At 38.3% G+C, this 18,971-nt stretch overlaps 1 long non-coding RNA gene across 2 annotated transcripts; it reads left to right on the forward strand.

Annotated features, from left to right (window-relative positions):
* Window positions 1–2,872: 2,872 nt before the first annotated feature.
* On the forward strand, window positions 2,873–15,984 carry LOC131701809 (uncharacterized). 2 transcript variants are annotated; one of them, XR_009309026.1, is made up of 3 exons: window positions 2,873–3,023; window positions 14,280–14,504; window positions 14,656–15,984. It is a non-coding gene; the product is annotated as an uncharacterized LOC131701809 (long non-coding RNA). The 2 variants fall into 2 exon arrangements; XR_009309025.1 differs by lacking the exon at window positions 2,873–3,023 and adding an exon at window positions 10,419–13,293.
* Window positions 15,985–18,971: the final 2,987 nt, after the last annotated feature.

The following is an 18,971-nucleotide window of genomic DNA, read 5'->3' on the forward strand; positions in this document are numbered from 1 at the left end:
TGCAACAGTGCTTTAAGTGCAGCTTTCTGTCTCTGGGTCTAATTCCTGCCGGTAACCAGCCTGGGCCGTGAAGCTAGCCTATTACAAGGACACCAATGTATTTTCTTTAATTTACAATATAAGAAGAGTGAAAAGATATAGCAGAATATTTCAGTACAATGTACTGAGGAGTGTCAGAAACAACATTTACAGCTAATTAAGAACTAGGCTAATTAAACACCTAAGCTCAAATTATATTGACATTAAACAATAATTGGGACATAATGTGCTCTTTGTCTCCCTTAGTGACAGCTATAATATTAAATAATATAATTAATTCTCAAGCCTGAAAAGCTATATTTGAAATGTAATTAGAAGTCTCAGTAATTGCATCAAGATACAGATCTTATTAATTTAATAAGTGTTAGAACCTACTGTATATGGGTGCTCAGTTTGAGAGCAACCTCACTTACCTGCAGGGAGATATAGAAATTCCATGCAGTTGAATTCCATTCATTGACGTGTTGATTTAAAAACAAGGAAACATGAGGCAGCTTTTCTTGTTTTGAAATCATGACTTTAATGAATGGATTTATTAAGTACCTGCCAATAAATACTTCATAAAGACAATAACAAGTTTCTGCACATCCCTAGTATATGTATATATATATATATATATATATATATATATATATATATATATATATATATATATACACACATATACTAGGGATGTGCAGAAACTTATATATATATATATATATATATATATATATATATATATATATATATATATATATATTATATATTCACCTTATTGCAGCTTTTAGAAATCACTCTGGGGGCTCACAATACTGTTATATGCTGTAGCACACTTTTATTTATAATATTTACAAAAGTAGACAACAAAGTCACTTTAACTGTGTACAACAAAATCAATAACCAGTTTTTTGGTCCTAAACTGCACGACCTTGTGAGGGTCGGTTTCTGTGGCCCATTTTACAGCTAGACACTCCTTTTCAATGGCAGCATAATTTCAATCCTGTGGAAGCAGTTTTCTACTGAGATACAATATTGGGTTCTTTTCCGTGTCAAACAGTTGGGATGAGACAGCTCCCAACCCTACTTCTGAGGCCTGTTCATAAAATAATTTGCCAAAACAGGTTCTGAGCATAAGGCCATTTTGAGGTAATTAATAGCAGCTTCAGCCTCAGCAGTCCACTTTACCATGTTAGAGGCTGAACCTCTATTTAATTTAGTTAAGGGTACAGCCTGGGTAGTAAAATCTTTGATGAACTGCTGGTAATAACCCATTAGACCCTAAAAGGACCTGACCTGTTTCTTGTTAACTGGTCTGCTACAAGATTGCCCTCATTTTACTATTTTGGGGTTTTATCATCCCATTACCCAGAGAGAATCCAAGATACTACTCTGCATCTTTTTATCTTGTCACGTTGAATCCATAAAAGCTCTGTGCCACAACTATACAAATATGGAAGGAATACTCATGAATACTGGGTCACACGGAAAGCAATTCCTGCTAGACAAGATGGATTCATCCAATACACCAAATCCAAAGCAGCGGTGTCGAATTTAAAATAGAAAGAGACTCGTTCCTGATCTCAAAGCAACTTTCTCAGCTGAGTTTGAGCAGTTTTGTAGGTTCGTGAGAAATGAAGAATATAAATGAGAACCTATCAGATACATTAGCAATGGTAAACAAATGTATACATAATAGACACAAAACATACAACACTGACATAAAAAAAGAACCTGGGACATTGAGCATGGATGACAGGTGTGTTACTCTTTAGCCACCCAGGCTGGCTGAATGGTTAAGACAAAATTGTGACGCATACTTTACTAAAGCAATGCCTTTACCATTGTTTATATATGTGATTGCTTCTGTTCAGTGTTTACATTGTATTGCAGATAATATGTGGCTGTCTCTTCAATGTTTATTACAGTATAGATGGATTATTCATTTGTTTTGTTTAAAACATATTTCTTAGAACGAATAGAAGGACTTCATTAACTTTTGAAGTGGTAACCTGAAAGTGGTTAACCCTTTGTAATTTAGTAGTACTGCATCTCATTACATAAAACAGACTGTTTAAATATAATGCCACAGGCAGTATCAATGTTTTTTTTTTTTTAAATCTCATAAATCTGTTTGGTGTCTGTATTTGATAGCTCTTCATGAATTTACAGAAAAAAAGGAATGAGGTAATGAGATGTTTACAATCATTTTGAGTTCTGATATTGAATTTGAATAATTGTCTCTGTGTCTGAATGCACCAAATAAATCATTTAATGTATGTATTTATTTATGTATTTATTTAACATTTTTATTGGAAAAAGGCCATATGAGCTATAATTAGCTTGTTTACAATGGCGTCCAACAGCAGCAAATTACAATCACATAAAACACACAGAATACACATTTATAACTATAAGACAGCATCATATGCATACACATTTTTAAATTGACGATGGGAAGTCTCTGATCTAAGTCCCATCGGCAATGCATTCCAATCTGAAAATGCAGCAAAAGGAAAAGATTTCCTTCCAGTAGCACTTTTTACCAACGGTATTTTAAAATATTTGGCACCACAAACATTTCGTAAGCTGTAATTGTCACAGGTGACAAACCTTGTTTATTTTGTTTCACTGTGTGTTTCCTGCAGGAGTGAATCTGCTGCACTTGTTTTTTTCTTTGTTGCACTATTTGTTTCTGCCACTGCACATTCACCAAAGCTGAGACACGGAAGTCCCGCCCTTAGCACAGAGCAAGACTGGCGATTGTGCAAGTGGTTAGGAAGGGGAGTATAGAAGGGGAGTATAAAAGGGGAGGCCGGGGAACCAGGAAGGGGTGGGTCTTTCTTTACTGGAAGTGTGAGACAGGGCATTGCAAGTTGTTGTGGAACGGTGTTGTGTTGGAATTCATTTTGGAAAGAAGGAGGATTCAGAAGGGGTTGAAGGAATGCTAACTGGAGCTTTTGACCATGGATTGCTTTGTACATTGGGACTTTACTGGAGCTCAGGTACTGTAGCCAATTTGGATATATATTTTTTTTTTTTTCTGTATTGGGACTTTTTTTTAAAAATTGTATTTATTTTTATTTTTTTCACTTATATTGGCTACGGTACCTCACTCTATTTTTGAACTACACCCCATGTTGGCTCTGTACTGTGTATATCTATCAGTAAGAAGGAAGAACAGACTTATGACTCCAGTATTAACGTGGGTTATTTATTTGATTAAGCTGTGCTCACCCCTGGCTTACATTATGGCTTGTGCCAGGGTGAGCCTGTGTACTCTTTCTAATTTTGCTGCATTTGAGTCAGGCGGGTCGGCCTGAGGGGGATGCTAGCTGGAAGGAGAGGAAGAGGCAGTGATACGGCTATTGTTGGAAGGCTGAACATTTCCGAGTTACTTGCTTGGGCACGCAGTAAATCCATTCCTTAAGCAGAGGCTGCTTGGGCCCCGGAGGAGGCCAGTTTGGGAGTGCTGAAAAAATACTTTTTCCACGGGAGGGGAACTCCTTTGTTCATTTTTAGTGTTTTTATTGTGTGGGAGTATTCCTCGCGTGCTTTAAAAAAAAAAAAATCCTTTTTACCTTGTGGAGAATTAATAGTTTGTTTTATTAATTTTAAACCGCCCATTGTGTGTTTACGGACCCCTGGGGATCAAGGATTACCTGTGCAGGGCTATTAATAGTTCTATTTTGCCACAAAGGTCCTTGACCTTTTAAAACACAAGGTTACGTAGCCGGCACAACAATTGCAAGTATTTTGTTATAATTAACTGTTTGGTTACCGCTGTCATCCTACCCATGGCATAATCACAGGTAAACTCCTGGAATAGAGGACTCAAACGGGCAGTTTGTTAAGCGCCCCTTTAAAAAGAATCCGATTCCAGTAAAAGTTCCTTCTATTATCAGGTGACAACAAGTTTAACCTGGAATACAAAGTACAGTGATGTTCTAAAGGAGTACACTGAAGAACAAATGTACAAATCCTGTTAAACACTCTATCAGTCTTCTTCAGCGACTCCTTACTAGCAGTCATGTAAATCACATCATTGTAGTCCAGAATAGGAAACAAAAGTTGCTTAGCTAATTTAAACCGTAAAATTTAAGAAATGTCGCAGGACAACAAGTCAGAGTTTTCTCCCAGTTTTACTACATATTTCTTTTATGTGTTTTTTCTAATTTAAGAGTTGTATCGATATTTACACAGAAGTATTTAAAAGCATCAACTCTCTCCAGAGGTGTATTATTACAAGTAACAATACTACAATTGGAATTATTGTTTTGTAACATTTGTGTTTTTTCCCCCATTTAAAATCAAACCATTTTTAACAAACCAATCTTGAAGTTCAAAAAAATAATTCTGCAGTGTTTTAAATCATAGACATTGTCAGAGCTGTAGTAAACCACAGTATCATCCGCATACATATGTACAGAACTTTTTTCAGCAGACAATAGGTATTTCATTAATAGAAAATAAAAGCGGTCAAGAATTGACCCCTGACACCTAAGGATACAGGCATAAAATCAGATTTCTTTCTGTCAAAGACAACAGCTTGGGAATGTTCTGATAAATGTGATTTAAACCACAACAGTTTAGTATCCATAATTCCAGGATTTATTAATGTATTAAAGTATTTTATGATTAACTAAATCAAAGGCCTGAGAAGTCAAATATATCACCAGTTATTTTCTCCTTCTCTTTCTCTATATCCCAGTATATATCATTTGGTAATGTCAGCAATGCTGTTGTTGTGGAATGAGCTTTTCTAAAACCAGATTAATAATTAGTTAATAAATTATTTGTTGTTAAATAATCAGTCAGTTGAATTTGGACAATTCTTTTAATGATCTTTCATAGAACTGGAAAGACAGATATTGGCCTGTAATTGCCAGGGACAGTAACATCCCCACTTATTAAGATGGGAGATACTATAGCTTGTTTCAACTGATGAGGCATTTCACCAGACATCAGTGACATATTAATTAACATAGTAAGTGGACTTTTCAGAGTGTAAGCAGCAAACTTAAGGAGTTTGGGTTCTATCCCATCTGCACCTGCTTTTTTAGTTACATCAATTTGCATTAAATGATTATATACTTCTCCCTCGCTTACCGGTTCAAATTTAAAACATAACTCGTTGTCATGGTCAACAGAGGTTTTTAATGTACCTGTATATTCACTCAAATTAGTAAAATAATGGTTGAACACATTTGCAATTTGCACCCGTTCACTACCCTGTGATCGTTTCCCACCAGGTCTATAGTAATTATGTGAAGCAGGTGGGACCAGCAGAGTTGTTTAAAAACCTCAGTTAGATCATCTGTGTGCATTTTCAATGCCCCAGTGTGGTAACAAACATGGCCCTTATTGACAGGAATGATGTTGTTATTATAAGGCAATCATGCTGGAAAAATAGGATGTCTATTTTGTTTATTCAGACATATATTAATCTAATCTTACTCCTTAAATGCCAGCAACAAGAGACATTTGTCTGACATGATGGAGTCCTGCAGCTCATGGCTGTGCAACTGAAAATTCAATAGCTCAGATTTATCCTCAGTGTGGATGGACGTACGTGATTAAAACATATGCAATTTGTTCAGTTGAATGGCTATATACACAGGATGAGGAGAAGATTTGCATATTGTTTGGTTTCCATGGTTTTCAAATATTTTAATGTAACATTTGCAATTAGTAGATATTGTGGGTACAAAATCACTCAGCAGAGTTGGGAGTGTTCTTTTTTGTAGGTATTATGAGAGCTGTGTGGACATCTGTAAACTATGTCCTTGAGTGGGATTGCAAACTGTTAGTATTAAGTATTAGTGCAGTGATGTCCATGATCCCCGTGTTCAGACACCACGTGTGGCAAAGTGGTTTGTAGTGCACAGGTGTAGAGGTGATGCAGTGCTCAGTAACAACAACCCAAGAACAGTTCAATGGTGAAAAACAAGCTTTATTATTTGCTTTTAAATAATAATACTGACTATACACAGCGATGTGTAAGTCAGTAAAACCACAGGGTTCAGTCCCGAAATAATAATAACACACTATACACAGACACGGTCACGAATCCCAACAGTGAGTGCTCCTTGTGTAAGTGGTGAATTATACGGCAACAGTGAAACAGTAGTGCAGTGTAGTCCGGGGTTAATGCTGGCTGATTAGCGACAGCTCCCGGGTAGTTTAGCTGTCTAACAATAACAAATACAATTATTAATAGACAGACAAAAACAACATGAAAAACACTCCTGGTTTAAATCACAGTCTTTTACACGTCTTTTCCGTAACCGTAACAAAGGAACAGTTTGCTTGACCACATACCCTGATATACTTTCAGTCCTGTCCCCTTCTATGATGAGTGCAATCACATATCCTCCAAGCCATGACTGACACCTCGTCTGCCGCATTACGGCGATGACTTCTGGTATAGTGGCTCTGCCCCCTTCGGGAGGGAGATTGTTGACTTGCATTCATTTGCTGTCTGTCACATAGCCCACCGCTCAGAGTGGAGCCGAAGGAACACTCGGCTGAATCTACTTGCCCCATTACACCCCCCTCCTGGGAAAAGTAATCTGCATTTTGGTGATCTTTCCCTGCACGGTGTGTCATAAAATACAGGAAGGGTTGCAGCGCCAGTTACCACTGAGTTATCCGGGCATTGCCATCTTTCATCATGCTTAACCACTTGAGTGGGGCGTGGTCAGTGACGAGATTGAATGAATGTCCCATTAGGTAATAGCATAAGGTTTGAGTGGCCCATTTAATGGCCAGACATTCCTTTTCAATGATAGTAGTTACGCTCCCGGTGGAGCATTTTTTTTTTTACTTATAAAGAGGATGAGGTGTTCTACTCCGTCGACCTGCTGGTACAAGACTGCCCCCAAACCAACATCCGAAGTGTCGGTGTGGAGGATGAATTGTGTGGAGGATGGTGTGATAAGGGTATGGGCTTGGTAGAGTCTCTGCTTAATAGTATCAAATGCCCCCTGACATTCTCCTGACCATTTAATTAAATTTAGTGCACACTTTTTAGTGAGGCTCACTAAAGGTTTTTACCACTGTGGCATATTCAGGGATAAATTGTCGGTAATAACTGACCAACCCCAAGAGAGACCTCACCTGGGACTTTGCTTTTGGGATTGCCGTGTCCATCAAAGCCTGGATTTTGGTGGAGATGGGTTTCACCTGCCCATGTCCCATAATAAATCCCAAATATTGAGTTTCTATTTTGGCAAATGCACATTTACCCAAGTTGGCTGTCAGCCAGGCTACCCTCAGAGACTGCAGAATGGCCGTGAGCCTAGCCATATGCTCTCACCAGTTGGAGCTGTAAATAACCACGTCATCAATATATGCTGCTGCATACTCACAATGTGGGCATAAGACCTGGTCCATTAGTCTCTGAAAGGCAGCGGGTGCTCCATGTAGCCCAAACGGCATGGTTATGAAATGAAAAAGACCATCAGGGTTAGAAAATGCAGTTTTCTCCTGTGAACTGTGGGTTAAACTTCGTCAGGTCCAAAGTTGAGCTGAACCTTGCCGTTCCCATTCTGAGAAGCTTGTCGACCTGAGGCATGGGGTAGGCATCGAACTTGGCAATAGTGTTTACCTTACGGAAATCAACACAGAAGTGGTTGGTGTCATCCTTTTTGGCGACTATCACAATTAGACTGCACGACTCGCTCCTGGAAGGCTCAATCACCCCAAGTTCGAGCATTGCCCGCACCTCTTCACTAACGCCACTTCGTCGACTTTCCAGGATCCAATAAGGTCTCTCTTGAACTGTGATACCTGGGGGAATGATAATAGCATGCTCAACAAAGGTCATTTCTGCTGGGCACAGCAGAAAAAACATCCTTGAACTCTCCAATTAACTCACGCAGATCTCGTTTCTGATCTGGAAGTAACTGTTCCCCCATCAAAATGCTCGCCTCTATACAGAGTCCAAAATCATCCTCTACCTCGCCTGGGGCTATAAATAAGGCCTCCTTGCCTGCCAGGGCTTCAATAAATTTATGTGGTAAATTTCATGCTCATTGCGGCAATCGGGCTGGCATATTTCATAATTCACTTTCCCTGTAGCCCGAATTACCTCATATGGCCCCAGCATCTTGTTAAGTCTGAAAACGCAGGGCTCCCGAGTGGCGCATCCAGTAAAGGCGCTCTTCGCAGGATGTGCCCTATAGCCTGGAGATCGCTGGTTCGAATCCAGGCTATGTCACAGCTGACCGTGACCGAGAGTTCCTAGGGGCTGAGCGCAATTGGCTGAGCGCTGCCCGGGTAGGGAGGGCTTAGGTCGGCAGGGGAATCCACGGCTCACCGCGCATCAGCGACCCCTGTGGCCGATAGGGCGCCTGTGGCTCTGCAGCGGAGCCGCCAGATCTGTGTTGTCCTCCGGCACTATAGGTCTGGTAGCATTGCTGTGGATCTGCAGTGCGAAAAATGACGGCTTGGAAGGAGCACGTTTCGGAGGACGCGTGTTTCAGCCTCCGTTTCCTGAGTCGGCGGGGGGGTTGCGAGCGGTGAGCCGGGGATACAGATAATAATTGGGCATGCTAAATTGGGGTGAAAACCGGGGTAAAAATAATTGGTGACGACTAAAAATTTAAAAAAAAAAAAAAAAAAGTCTGAAAACGCAGAGATGGATACTGCAAACTAGGGTGGCTAACCCTAACTAGACCCAATGGTGTTTATTTCCTCCTGTCATCTGTCTCTCCAAGATTTAATCTCGCGATTACAATTTTTAATCTTAGTTAATCTTGGTTTTAATCACATATTTAATTGATACAATTACTGCATCCATCTCAATCAAGTGTGTTTTATTACTGATGCTATTATTATTATTTTATTTTAAAGTTCTTCTTATTACCTATAAGTCCTTATATGGTCTTTTTAAAAATAAACTTCCCCTTCACAAGTCCTTCACTTTTAGTACTTTGCTCCATAATGCAGTTATATGACTAACTTTCTATGCAAACGCTGACTGCACTCAATACATTGCATGCGCTCAAGTATATGAAAATGGTGACGCAGGGAATGAGTTACGGTATGCTAAGAGGGTCAAGACAGGAGTGTGATTAACGTGCGTTAAAATAAATTCTCTCCAAAGAAATTAACACGTTAATTACAGAAGTTAACTGTGATTGACAGTCCTCGCATAAATAAATTTGGGGCATATAAACAATGTACTGTATATTTCCTGACTTACAATAATTTTGCATTATGAAGAGAAAATCATACATATGTTAGAATTCAATAAAACCACCAATAGCAAATGAACAATAACAACAACAAAAAGTGTATAGTAAAACAAACTATATGGTGATAAAGCAGTAAATGTAAAAATGATGGAGTGATGCAATAAATGTGGACACCACTGTGTAAGAAAGCAAACAAACGAATAAATAAAAATGGTAAGTAAGCCTCCTCTCGATCTTGTCCTATTAAACTTCAAAATACGCGGTGGTAGATGCGTTTCCTGTGTTTTTGAAGTGTATCATCAAAATTTGCATGTAGGGATACACATTTTTTTTGTTCCAGATGCCTAGCCTTATTCGACAACAAGGCTCAGAAAGACTGCCCCACGGCTGCTTATTACCGTGAGATATCCTGGAAAAGATTGCATCATCGGTAGTGAGGCACCGACATTAGTGCAGTCTGGCGCGTCGGGGTTAAAAAAGAAAAGACCATTAGGTGTACAATACAGAAAAGGTAATGAGACGAACTTGTTTCTTTTTTGCGGAAAGTAACTAATGTTATTATGGGGGCAGCAGTGTGGAGTAGTGGTTAGGGCTCTGGACTCTTGACCGGAGGGTCGGGGGTTCAATCCCAGGATGGGGGACACTGCTGCTGTACCCTTCAGCAAGGTACTTTACCTATATTGCTCCAGTAAAAACCCAACTGTATAAATGGGTAATTGTATAAAAAAATAAAAAAATAATGTGATATCTGTATAATGTGAAATAATGTATAATGTGATATCTTGTAACAATTGTAAGTCGCCCTGGATAAGGGCGTCTGCTAAGAAATAAATAATAATAATATTACTCAGATTAAAAATCGAACAGATTATATTATTGTTATACCTTGTTATTATATTACCCCTACTCTGAACATAGCACCTAGCGTTGGCTTCACGCCGTGTCAAAATCACTTCACAACTAAATGTTAATGACACTCTGTCTCAAAAGTTATGCCGACCACTGCCGCTAGCGTGAGCCCAAACAGACGTCGCAAAGCATGACTCCAAAATCACATTCCAGTGCAAAAACGTTTGCCCAACTTTGAGCTCCAACAAATTGTGCCCAAATGACCTTTGTGCTTGCGCCACCACTTTGCGACGTTGAAATTGGGCCCACTGACTATTCAAATTTGATTATTTGTCTAACCTACAAGTTGTGTGAGTTTCCCTGATGTTTTGATGGACTAGCTGCTGGTTGTGAGATCCAATGAGTCTGATGATCTGAGTCTGAAGGTTGCACAGGTAAGACATAATCAAATTAGTCTTAGTCTTAGTCTCACACTGATAATGCAAAGGACTTTTGGGGAACTAAAAAAGCATGTTTTAATGGTCTTTAGTAGAAAAAATATTGTTATGAATCATGCTGAGCTTTTTTTTAAAACAGGTTTCAAGGCTGTAATTGAAAACAAACAAAACAAGAATTGGATACCACATGATATGCGTGATACAGAGATGAGAGAGAATGATTTATTTTTGTGCACTCTGTTTTCCTAATTAAACCTATTAAATGTTTCATTAACCTGCATTAGCAACATTCAACACCAGCACCCAGGTTTTGCCTGGAGTTTGTGCCTTCTGTAACAACAGTTAACACTTTTGGACAGTTACTTGAGTTATCAGCTGTCAAATCCAAAAATTATACCCACAGATTGTTTCAAGTATGATCAGTTGATCTAGGTCATATCTCACTATAGGTTCCTCCATAACAGTTTATCAATATTGACACTCAAACATGCAACAAAATAATGAGCCAGCTAATATGTAATACTGTATAATATATAAATAAAAGAAGGAGATATTGAGTCTACCTCACTCTTGCCAGGGAGCAGGCGTATTGTCCATGTGACAAGTAAGAGGCACATGAATTTGGTATACTGATGAAGGCACGAGCCGAAATGTTGGTCTGCTTGACTTCAGGTTCAATTTTTGGTACATTTTCTTTAGCCCTTTTGTGGTGTTTACAATCATTCTGAGTGGGTTTTATTTCTTAATTTTAATTTTTCTCTGTATTGAATACACTTGGGGAATTACTGATTCCAAAGAAATAATTTCATGCAGTGACCTTTTACCACTATGTCTATAGTAATTATACTATAAATTATACTTGAAAGCTGACAACTGGGATTCTAGTATTATACAAGCTCAGATAATGCCAGGTGGGTTCTGACAGAGAAGTTATAACAATTCAGTACTGAAGCAACCATTCAGAATGACTGGAAACATTATAGAATAGGAAGAGACAAGACGAATAGTGCAATCAAATTACATTTTAATCTATTTATCCTTTAACTTTAATTTCGGTAAAAAAAATAAATAGCAAATATCACTTCAAGGTAACATACTAAATGATTTATTTGGCTTTCGTCCTTTAAGAGACGTTTAGGTATAAGTTGTTGTTACAGCTATGAGATTAAAGATACACAGCGCTGTTAAAATCTATTAAAGCATGAGTTATGGGATCAATTACCCTGTTACTCAAATGAATGGCGGATTTAAGGTTTGTGTGCATTAGTTGGAAGATAACAAGATTGCCTTTCTCATGACATATACAATATAACAACAACATAAATTATGTATACATTTGATCTAATGGAGTTACCATTATTACACTAATATATGCCTGTCCTCATGTTCAGAATAGTATTACTTTGAAAAATATGTAGCAAGCATCTTCTCCTGTCACTGTCTCTAAGGCCCTGTCCACAATACATAACCGATCGAGAGAAGTACTAAAAATGTTTTTCATTATCCAGCTCAAAGCATCCACACTAAAATACTGTTTCATGCTTAGTCGGGCTTAATGTGTACAAACACTATTAAAATAGTTCAGTTACAGTTCCTAGCAGCACAATGGACTGTGGGACTTAATACGATAGTATTACAACCTTGCAAATATGGAGCCCGTGCCCACGGAAGACATAGCGCTTCTTAGCATAAATGTTATGGTTTGTTTGTTTCTTAGAAACCCAAGATCATAATGTGTGCATTTTGTTTTGAACTCTGAAGTTCTTATTGACCAATTTCATCGATCCAGATATCAATGTGCATTGATTTCGACATCTGATCACGTCTCTCCATGATTCACCATTTTACAGCAAGCCTCGGAAATTGTATACGGTACAGCAGTATTGATAGTCATTTTCAACTCCTTCTGGCGCCTGTTCTGTACTGTATTTGTAACGTCCACACGCCAAAACATGTCGGAAAGCATTTGGGGATATTAGTCTATGCACAAAAAATGTAGTTTGGTATTACAGCGTCCACACTTCGGAAAAACCGCACTACCTGATTCGATCTAATTTAGAACTAGACTCAAGACTGCCCCCCTGAGGTGGTCTCGAGCCCGGTTCTCGAATACGGTACTAAACGCTATGTAGTGTGGACGCTAACCGTATTTAGCACTTTTAAGACGATTTAAAGGCAACTATTATGGTTTAAAGGCATAGTGTGTACAGGGCCTAAATTGCATCAAAGTTCCGGGTTACTCTGTTCAGCATGCTGAATTTTGTTAGCAAGGAGACTGCAAAGCTAGATAGCAAGAATGAAAAAAATAAAATGACTGCATACTATTGAACCTTTTTCAGGTGGAAACATTAAGGTTGGCAAATACATAACCTCAGGATTTTATTTCTTTTGGATTAGGCTTATATTTTTTAATGTATCACTAGACATGGTTTAGTAAAACTTTAGAGTGCAATGTGCAACTTTGCTTAATCGAATTTTCATTAATTTGATTCCTGCAATGTTTACTAAACTGCTTCTATCAAAATTCCCTCCTTCTGCATTCATTTTATGCAAAATGTTAATGTGTCAAACTCATGACACAATTGAATAATTTTAGTAAATCTTTTAGACAAATTTTCCACAAATCTTTTTCTGGGTTTAAACTTGAAAGAATGAGAGAAAATGTAAAATTACAGTAGGCCTGTTCTTGATTGTCTGTTTTGTTTCAGGTACCTACAGTATTTATTAGGGCCAGGCCCAAACCCAAATTTCAGTTCAGCTTTGTTACAAATGTGGACATTTGATGATTGGTAAGCTATTCAGGGTCATACTCTGGAAAGGAAACAATAATCTATATAATCAGTAATCTATTGTATACTGAAAGCTACCTAGCTATTGTCCAATTGCTCAGAAAATGTTCACTTGACCAGATTTTGGTTTATTTACATATGTATATCCAATCATATTAGAGAAGCTTATTGTTTCCTGACTGCTGCTGTAATATATATTTGATGTGTATGATTTAGAGTAAAATGTGGGAGGGAAGGACTGAAGTTAGCTTAAATTTGCTATTATCAAAGCTTCATAGCTCACACTGTTCGTCAGTTTCTTTATCTCTGTTAATGTATTCTTGCTGATGTGCTAGTGTGTATGTTTGAATGTGAAGGGGTATGCACTCAGGACACTGAAAATAAACAACTTGTTCTTTAGAAAATTGGAAGCAAAAACTATTACAGTCAGCACTCTGATATAAGACACAGATACATGTCAGTCATATTTTACCATCCTTGTATTAAGAAACAAATCAATTCCCATTATATATACGTAACAAAGTAATGCGCTTACCCGTCACACACGATTTCTGACTCCATCACCAGTTATCTTATACAAAGCCAGTCTCTTCAGTGTTACAATTTATTTGATTATCCGTCACAGTCCGCGTTTTCTTTTCTCGCATGCGCAAGTCAGTCTGTCTTTATTTGTGCAGTTACACAGTGCTTCCTCCAGTTTCACCTAACAAAAATGCAGAGGACAAGATCAGCTACTGTAATGTAAAACAGTTAAACAGTTAGTTAATTTTGTACATTTTCATTTGCAAGTGAACTGTGGCATTAGGGCCTTATCGAGCACGATATTCTGCAATTTTGAATACCGTTCTGACTTTGGATACTGTTTTAATTCTGGAAACTGTGTTGTTTTTTTTAATCTTTTGCTAAATTTCATTGCCTTTTACATTTTACAGTTCTGTGTATGGGTAATATTTTGATTTAATTTTGCTGTTTGTTCATTGTGACAGAGAAAGAATGAAACTGAGTTACAAATCTCCCTCCCGACCTGTGAGGACGCTGTGTAAAGGGATCAGTGTGCCCCGGACTGGATGGTTTGGCAATTCATTCCAGGGAAAGGTGGAAGTCAGCCATCTAGAAAGGGGGCGGAGTCACAGTACAACAAGTCATCGCCCCAGACGGGACGATGTGGCAATCGTGCATTGGAGGAAAACGATCGCACTCGCTAACCAAGGGTACGTGGCTGACGGTATAAAAGGGGATGTGACGATGTGAACGGTTCCTTTGTTATGGTTACGGACAAACCACTGAAGGACCGTGTATGTACCATGAGTGTTTTGTGTTTGTTTTGTTTGCAGTGTTAATTATACTGTTTGTCTTTTATAGACGGCTAACACATCCGGGAGCTGTCGCTTAAGGTCAGCATCCAACCTGGACTTCACTGCACTCGTACTCGCTGAATAAATTGTATTTCACCACTTGCACTTCAGCACTCACTCTGGGCTTGTGATCGTGTTTGTGTTCTGTGTGTGTTTAAATACTGTGTCTATTATTTTGGGACTGAAGCCTGTGTTTAACTGCGCAATACACATTGTTGTGTATTGCCAGTCCTCCATTATTTTACTGTTGTCAAGTGACGTTGAAAGCCTACTTATTTTAAAACACAGTCCTTTCAGTTATGTATTTTTGACATTGTATCTTTTTTTTGTGTTCCCTTAAAAAATGGACAAGGGATGGAATGGGCCAAAATGAAATAATCAGATATGTTGCACAATCTTTTAACCATCACTGAAGTCAATATGTTATAGGGTCGGATATGTGAATGCTGACTGTAACAGCATATATTGCAGTTTGATTTGATTATTACAGCAAAACTGCTCTGAATCAACAGCATGTTGTGCTGTGAAAAAACAACTTGCTGGGGCAGTCGTGCAGTCCTGCATTTTTGCCAAGCAAAAACATATTTTGAGAATTGGCACAAGAGCTTAGCACACTAGTGCACAGATGTGTGGAGATACAAATCTCAATCACACCAAAGCCAGTCAGAAGGTTAGGTCTGTTTCCTTGGTAACAAGGTTACTGATTCCCTCTACAAGTAAGAAAGCTTGAAACTTGTAGAACCTTCTTTCTCCATACACACTAGTTGGATATTATTATGAATAGACTTGTTCCTTTTCAACATTTATTTTTCAAGGGCTCACAAAATACTCCAATAAATCGCCTGGTAGAGTACATATTTGACTGGGGCTCTTAATTGGAACACAATGAAACCTGTTAATTATACAACAGGGTTTGCCACTTATTTTGATGAATAATTTTTGAACAGATAACCTGATAACACGTTGGGACATCAGTTTCATTTGCTGTGACTTACCTTAGCTTAGAGAATCTACTCCCTGACCGCATTCGGTCAGTCGATGTTCAGAAGTAAAGTAAATAGAAAATGTTCGCAATTGAAGATTAACAGTGGCTCAAATATAAATACGGTATTTTTGTGAATTTTCTGAAAAAATAAAACGTTGAAAAGGAGCATGTCTACTTATATACTGTTCATTGAGTGCCTGTGGCAAGTTCATTGAAGCTTTCATTAAGAAGATATTACTTCCAAAGATGTGAAGACATTTATCCTTCCAATTAAGAATGCAAAACTAATAAACAATGCTCATTTCCTGCTCCCAGAAGCCATTCATTTCTATCATTTCACCAGCACTGTTGTGTGATGGTCTGATCTGAAATTGAGTAAAAGTTGAGAAATGCACTGCCAGTTGATTTATGATCCATGGTGCCCTATTCCATTGATCTTATGCATGTGTGACAGGGTAGCGTTGCGGGCCCAGATGGTATCGGCAGGCAAGGAGACTCAGAGACAAAGAAGCTGCAGTTTAAGCGCGGCTGCACGTTTTAATAAACACAAAAATAAAAGATTAAACAAAAACAGGTCTGGCACACTGTTAACAAGGGCCAACACAAAAGTTTAAACAAAAACAAAACTGTTCAGGCTGGGCAGAGCCCGCTGAACTTTATCCAACAAATACAGAGAGAAAAACACCAAACACCAAACAAAGCATTTTCTCTCCTTTTTATACCATGTGGCTGGAGCCTAATTATCATCAATTATTCAATTAGCTCCAGCCACATTCTCGCATATATTTTGGCAGGGATAGGAAATTAACCTCATCCCTGCCAACCACCACCAAAACACCACAACACAATATTATTTACAGGCAGGGCCCTGCCCTGCCACAGCATGAGGTAAAATTTCCTTATTAAATTCATTACATGGTTAATTCAGGAGTCACCAGGTGCATTTTCAGAACTGTAGGCAGTAAGACTGAAGAGAAACATAGTTTTGGTTCTCTCTGAAAATGGCTGCTTACATGGAGTAAGACAGCACAGGGAAAAATACCAAAAACGCAGAAAATAAAATCCTGAGTGTTGAGAGCACAGATAAAAAACAGGTAATGGACAGGCAGAATAACACCTTTATATTTATAAGACACCTCTTTACACCATATTACATTGTTTTAGTGATGTTAATAAACCCTCTGTAATGCAATGCACGTTTTAATTCATACAGTTCTTATGATGAGTGATCTGAAATATTAGCATAGCTCCTCCTTAACACCCACTGGAGCAGCACTTAGAAGTTTGTTCTAAACCTCTGTAAAAATAAAAGGATCAAGTGGATTTTTTTCAGCAATAGTAGCACTACAATCATAGCATGCTACCTCTATTTTTATTGTAAACATAGCTATAATCTTTTTTATTGCATTTTATAATATGTTTAGACCACCTTATCATTCCAGTTAGGAATTATAACCCTGTCCAATGACAATGATAACATCAATATTGGTCAGTGTTAACACTTTAAAACCAAAACAAAGGAGGAGTTTAGATCATTTTGAATTGGATGATAATTAGACCACCCTTTAATTAAGGAAGGGCATGCTGGGGATCCATGTGTGGCTCACCAGGTAGAAGCGTAGCCACGTTGTGCGCAGGTTGAGTCATACAGTGCAGGTTCGTCGAGTTCCTGGGTGAAAAAGGAAGCTGGCTTGGTTGTGGGATCGGAGGACGTCCACTGAACTTTTGGGACTCCTGAGACGTGGGGAATTGCTGCACTGAGGGGAAAAATTATTGGGCATTCCAAATTAGGAGAAAATCGTAGGGGGGAGATAATACTTGAACACACTAAATTAAAAGAAAGGCATAATGCATGAATAAATGATCTCCATATTTAGGGTTAATCTGCAACATGGGCAATGTAAGATCAAAGGTAGTCTTGTTTTTTTTTCTTGTAAACACTGCAGGGTGTTCTGTAATACTTTAAAGTAGTGATTTTGAGGATACAAAGCAAAATCCTTTGCACTGAATACAGATCTTTTATTTATTTATTTATTTTTTAATTTTTTTAATGTACACCCTTGCAGGGGATAAATGTCGCTGAAATGCTTATTATTATACGTCATTTCTAAGTCTATGACTATTTGAGCTCCCTCTGGTGGCTGGTTTAACATCTACTGTTTTCAGTGAGAGTCTATTATTTGGCTCCAATTGTACCTAATTTATGTTCAACTTTACAGCTATACAGATGTCTAAAAATAAGCAAGTTATTCAAGATGCTGCTACCATGCCGATCTACCCTGTTAAACAAAATAATTGAATTTAGCTACTTTTAACAATTGTGTGATTTTAAATATTTCTGTCCTGCCTGATCAGAGAAGGCTTACAAATGCCTTCTTAGATAACAAATCAGTTTCTGGTATAGTCATATTAAACACAACCACAGCCTCCAATGCTGTGGGTCTGCTTAATGTCACTCCTCACTGACATTAACCAGGAAGTATCAGATACATAAATATCTAGCCCATGAACATTTCCTGACAGTACAGGCACTGGTGCTTACTGCTGCTTCAACTGTAATTACAGGACAGCTTCATAAAACAGGAGAACCGCATGTGCATATTTCAAAATGAGGCACTCAGGTTTGTCTTCAGTTTTTCTATTGAGGTGTAAAAAAAAAAAGAAATAAAAATAAACCTTTTTAGCATTTTTAAGGTAAGAGGTTTTTTTTTCTGGAAACAATAGAATTGGCGCAGAAGGACTTCAATTCCCAGGAGGCCACGGGACCGATGGGCAGCCATTTTAGATGGCATAATTGTAACATAGGTGATTGTGTAATTGATTCAACAGCTGCCTTCAATTAAACAACTGGGAGCCTTTTAAAAAGGGCAGAGGCAACCTGTTGGTTGAGGAGAGTTGGGTGCTGGGCCTTGGGCCTTTTTATGCAAGGTAGGACTTAAAAGTCCTGGTGTCTTTGTTGTTACGCTCAAGCGGACACCCACAGGGCTGCATTTTGTCCTTCAGACAGTATCTTGCCAACATTCACTCAAGAGCTCTTGGGTGTAACTAGGCAATTGTCTTGGTCGTGGGATTGGAGGACGCCTACTGACCTTGAGTTCTGCTGAGCTGTGGTGGGGAATTGCTAGGGTGAGGGACATTCTAAATTGGGAAGAAAATCAGGAGTTAAATAATTGTGCACACTTTATTATGTATTTCTTAGCAGACGCCCTTATCCAGGGCGACTTACAATTGTTACAAGATATCACATTATACATTATACAGATATCACATTATTTTACATACAATTACCCATATATACAGTTGGGTTTTTACTGGAGCAATCTAGGTAAAGTACCTTG

Source organism: Acipenser ruthenus, chromosome 2 (genome assembly GCF_902713425.1).
Source record: "Acipenser ruthenus chromosome 2, fAciRut3.2 maternal haplotype, whole genome shotgun sequence".
In the NCBI taxonomy this organism is placed as follows: domain Eukaryota; kingdom Metazoa; phylum Chordata; class Actinopteri; order Acipenseriformes; family Acipenseridae; genus Acipenser; species Acipenser ruthenus.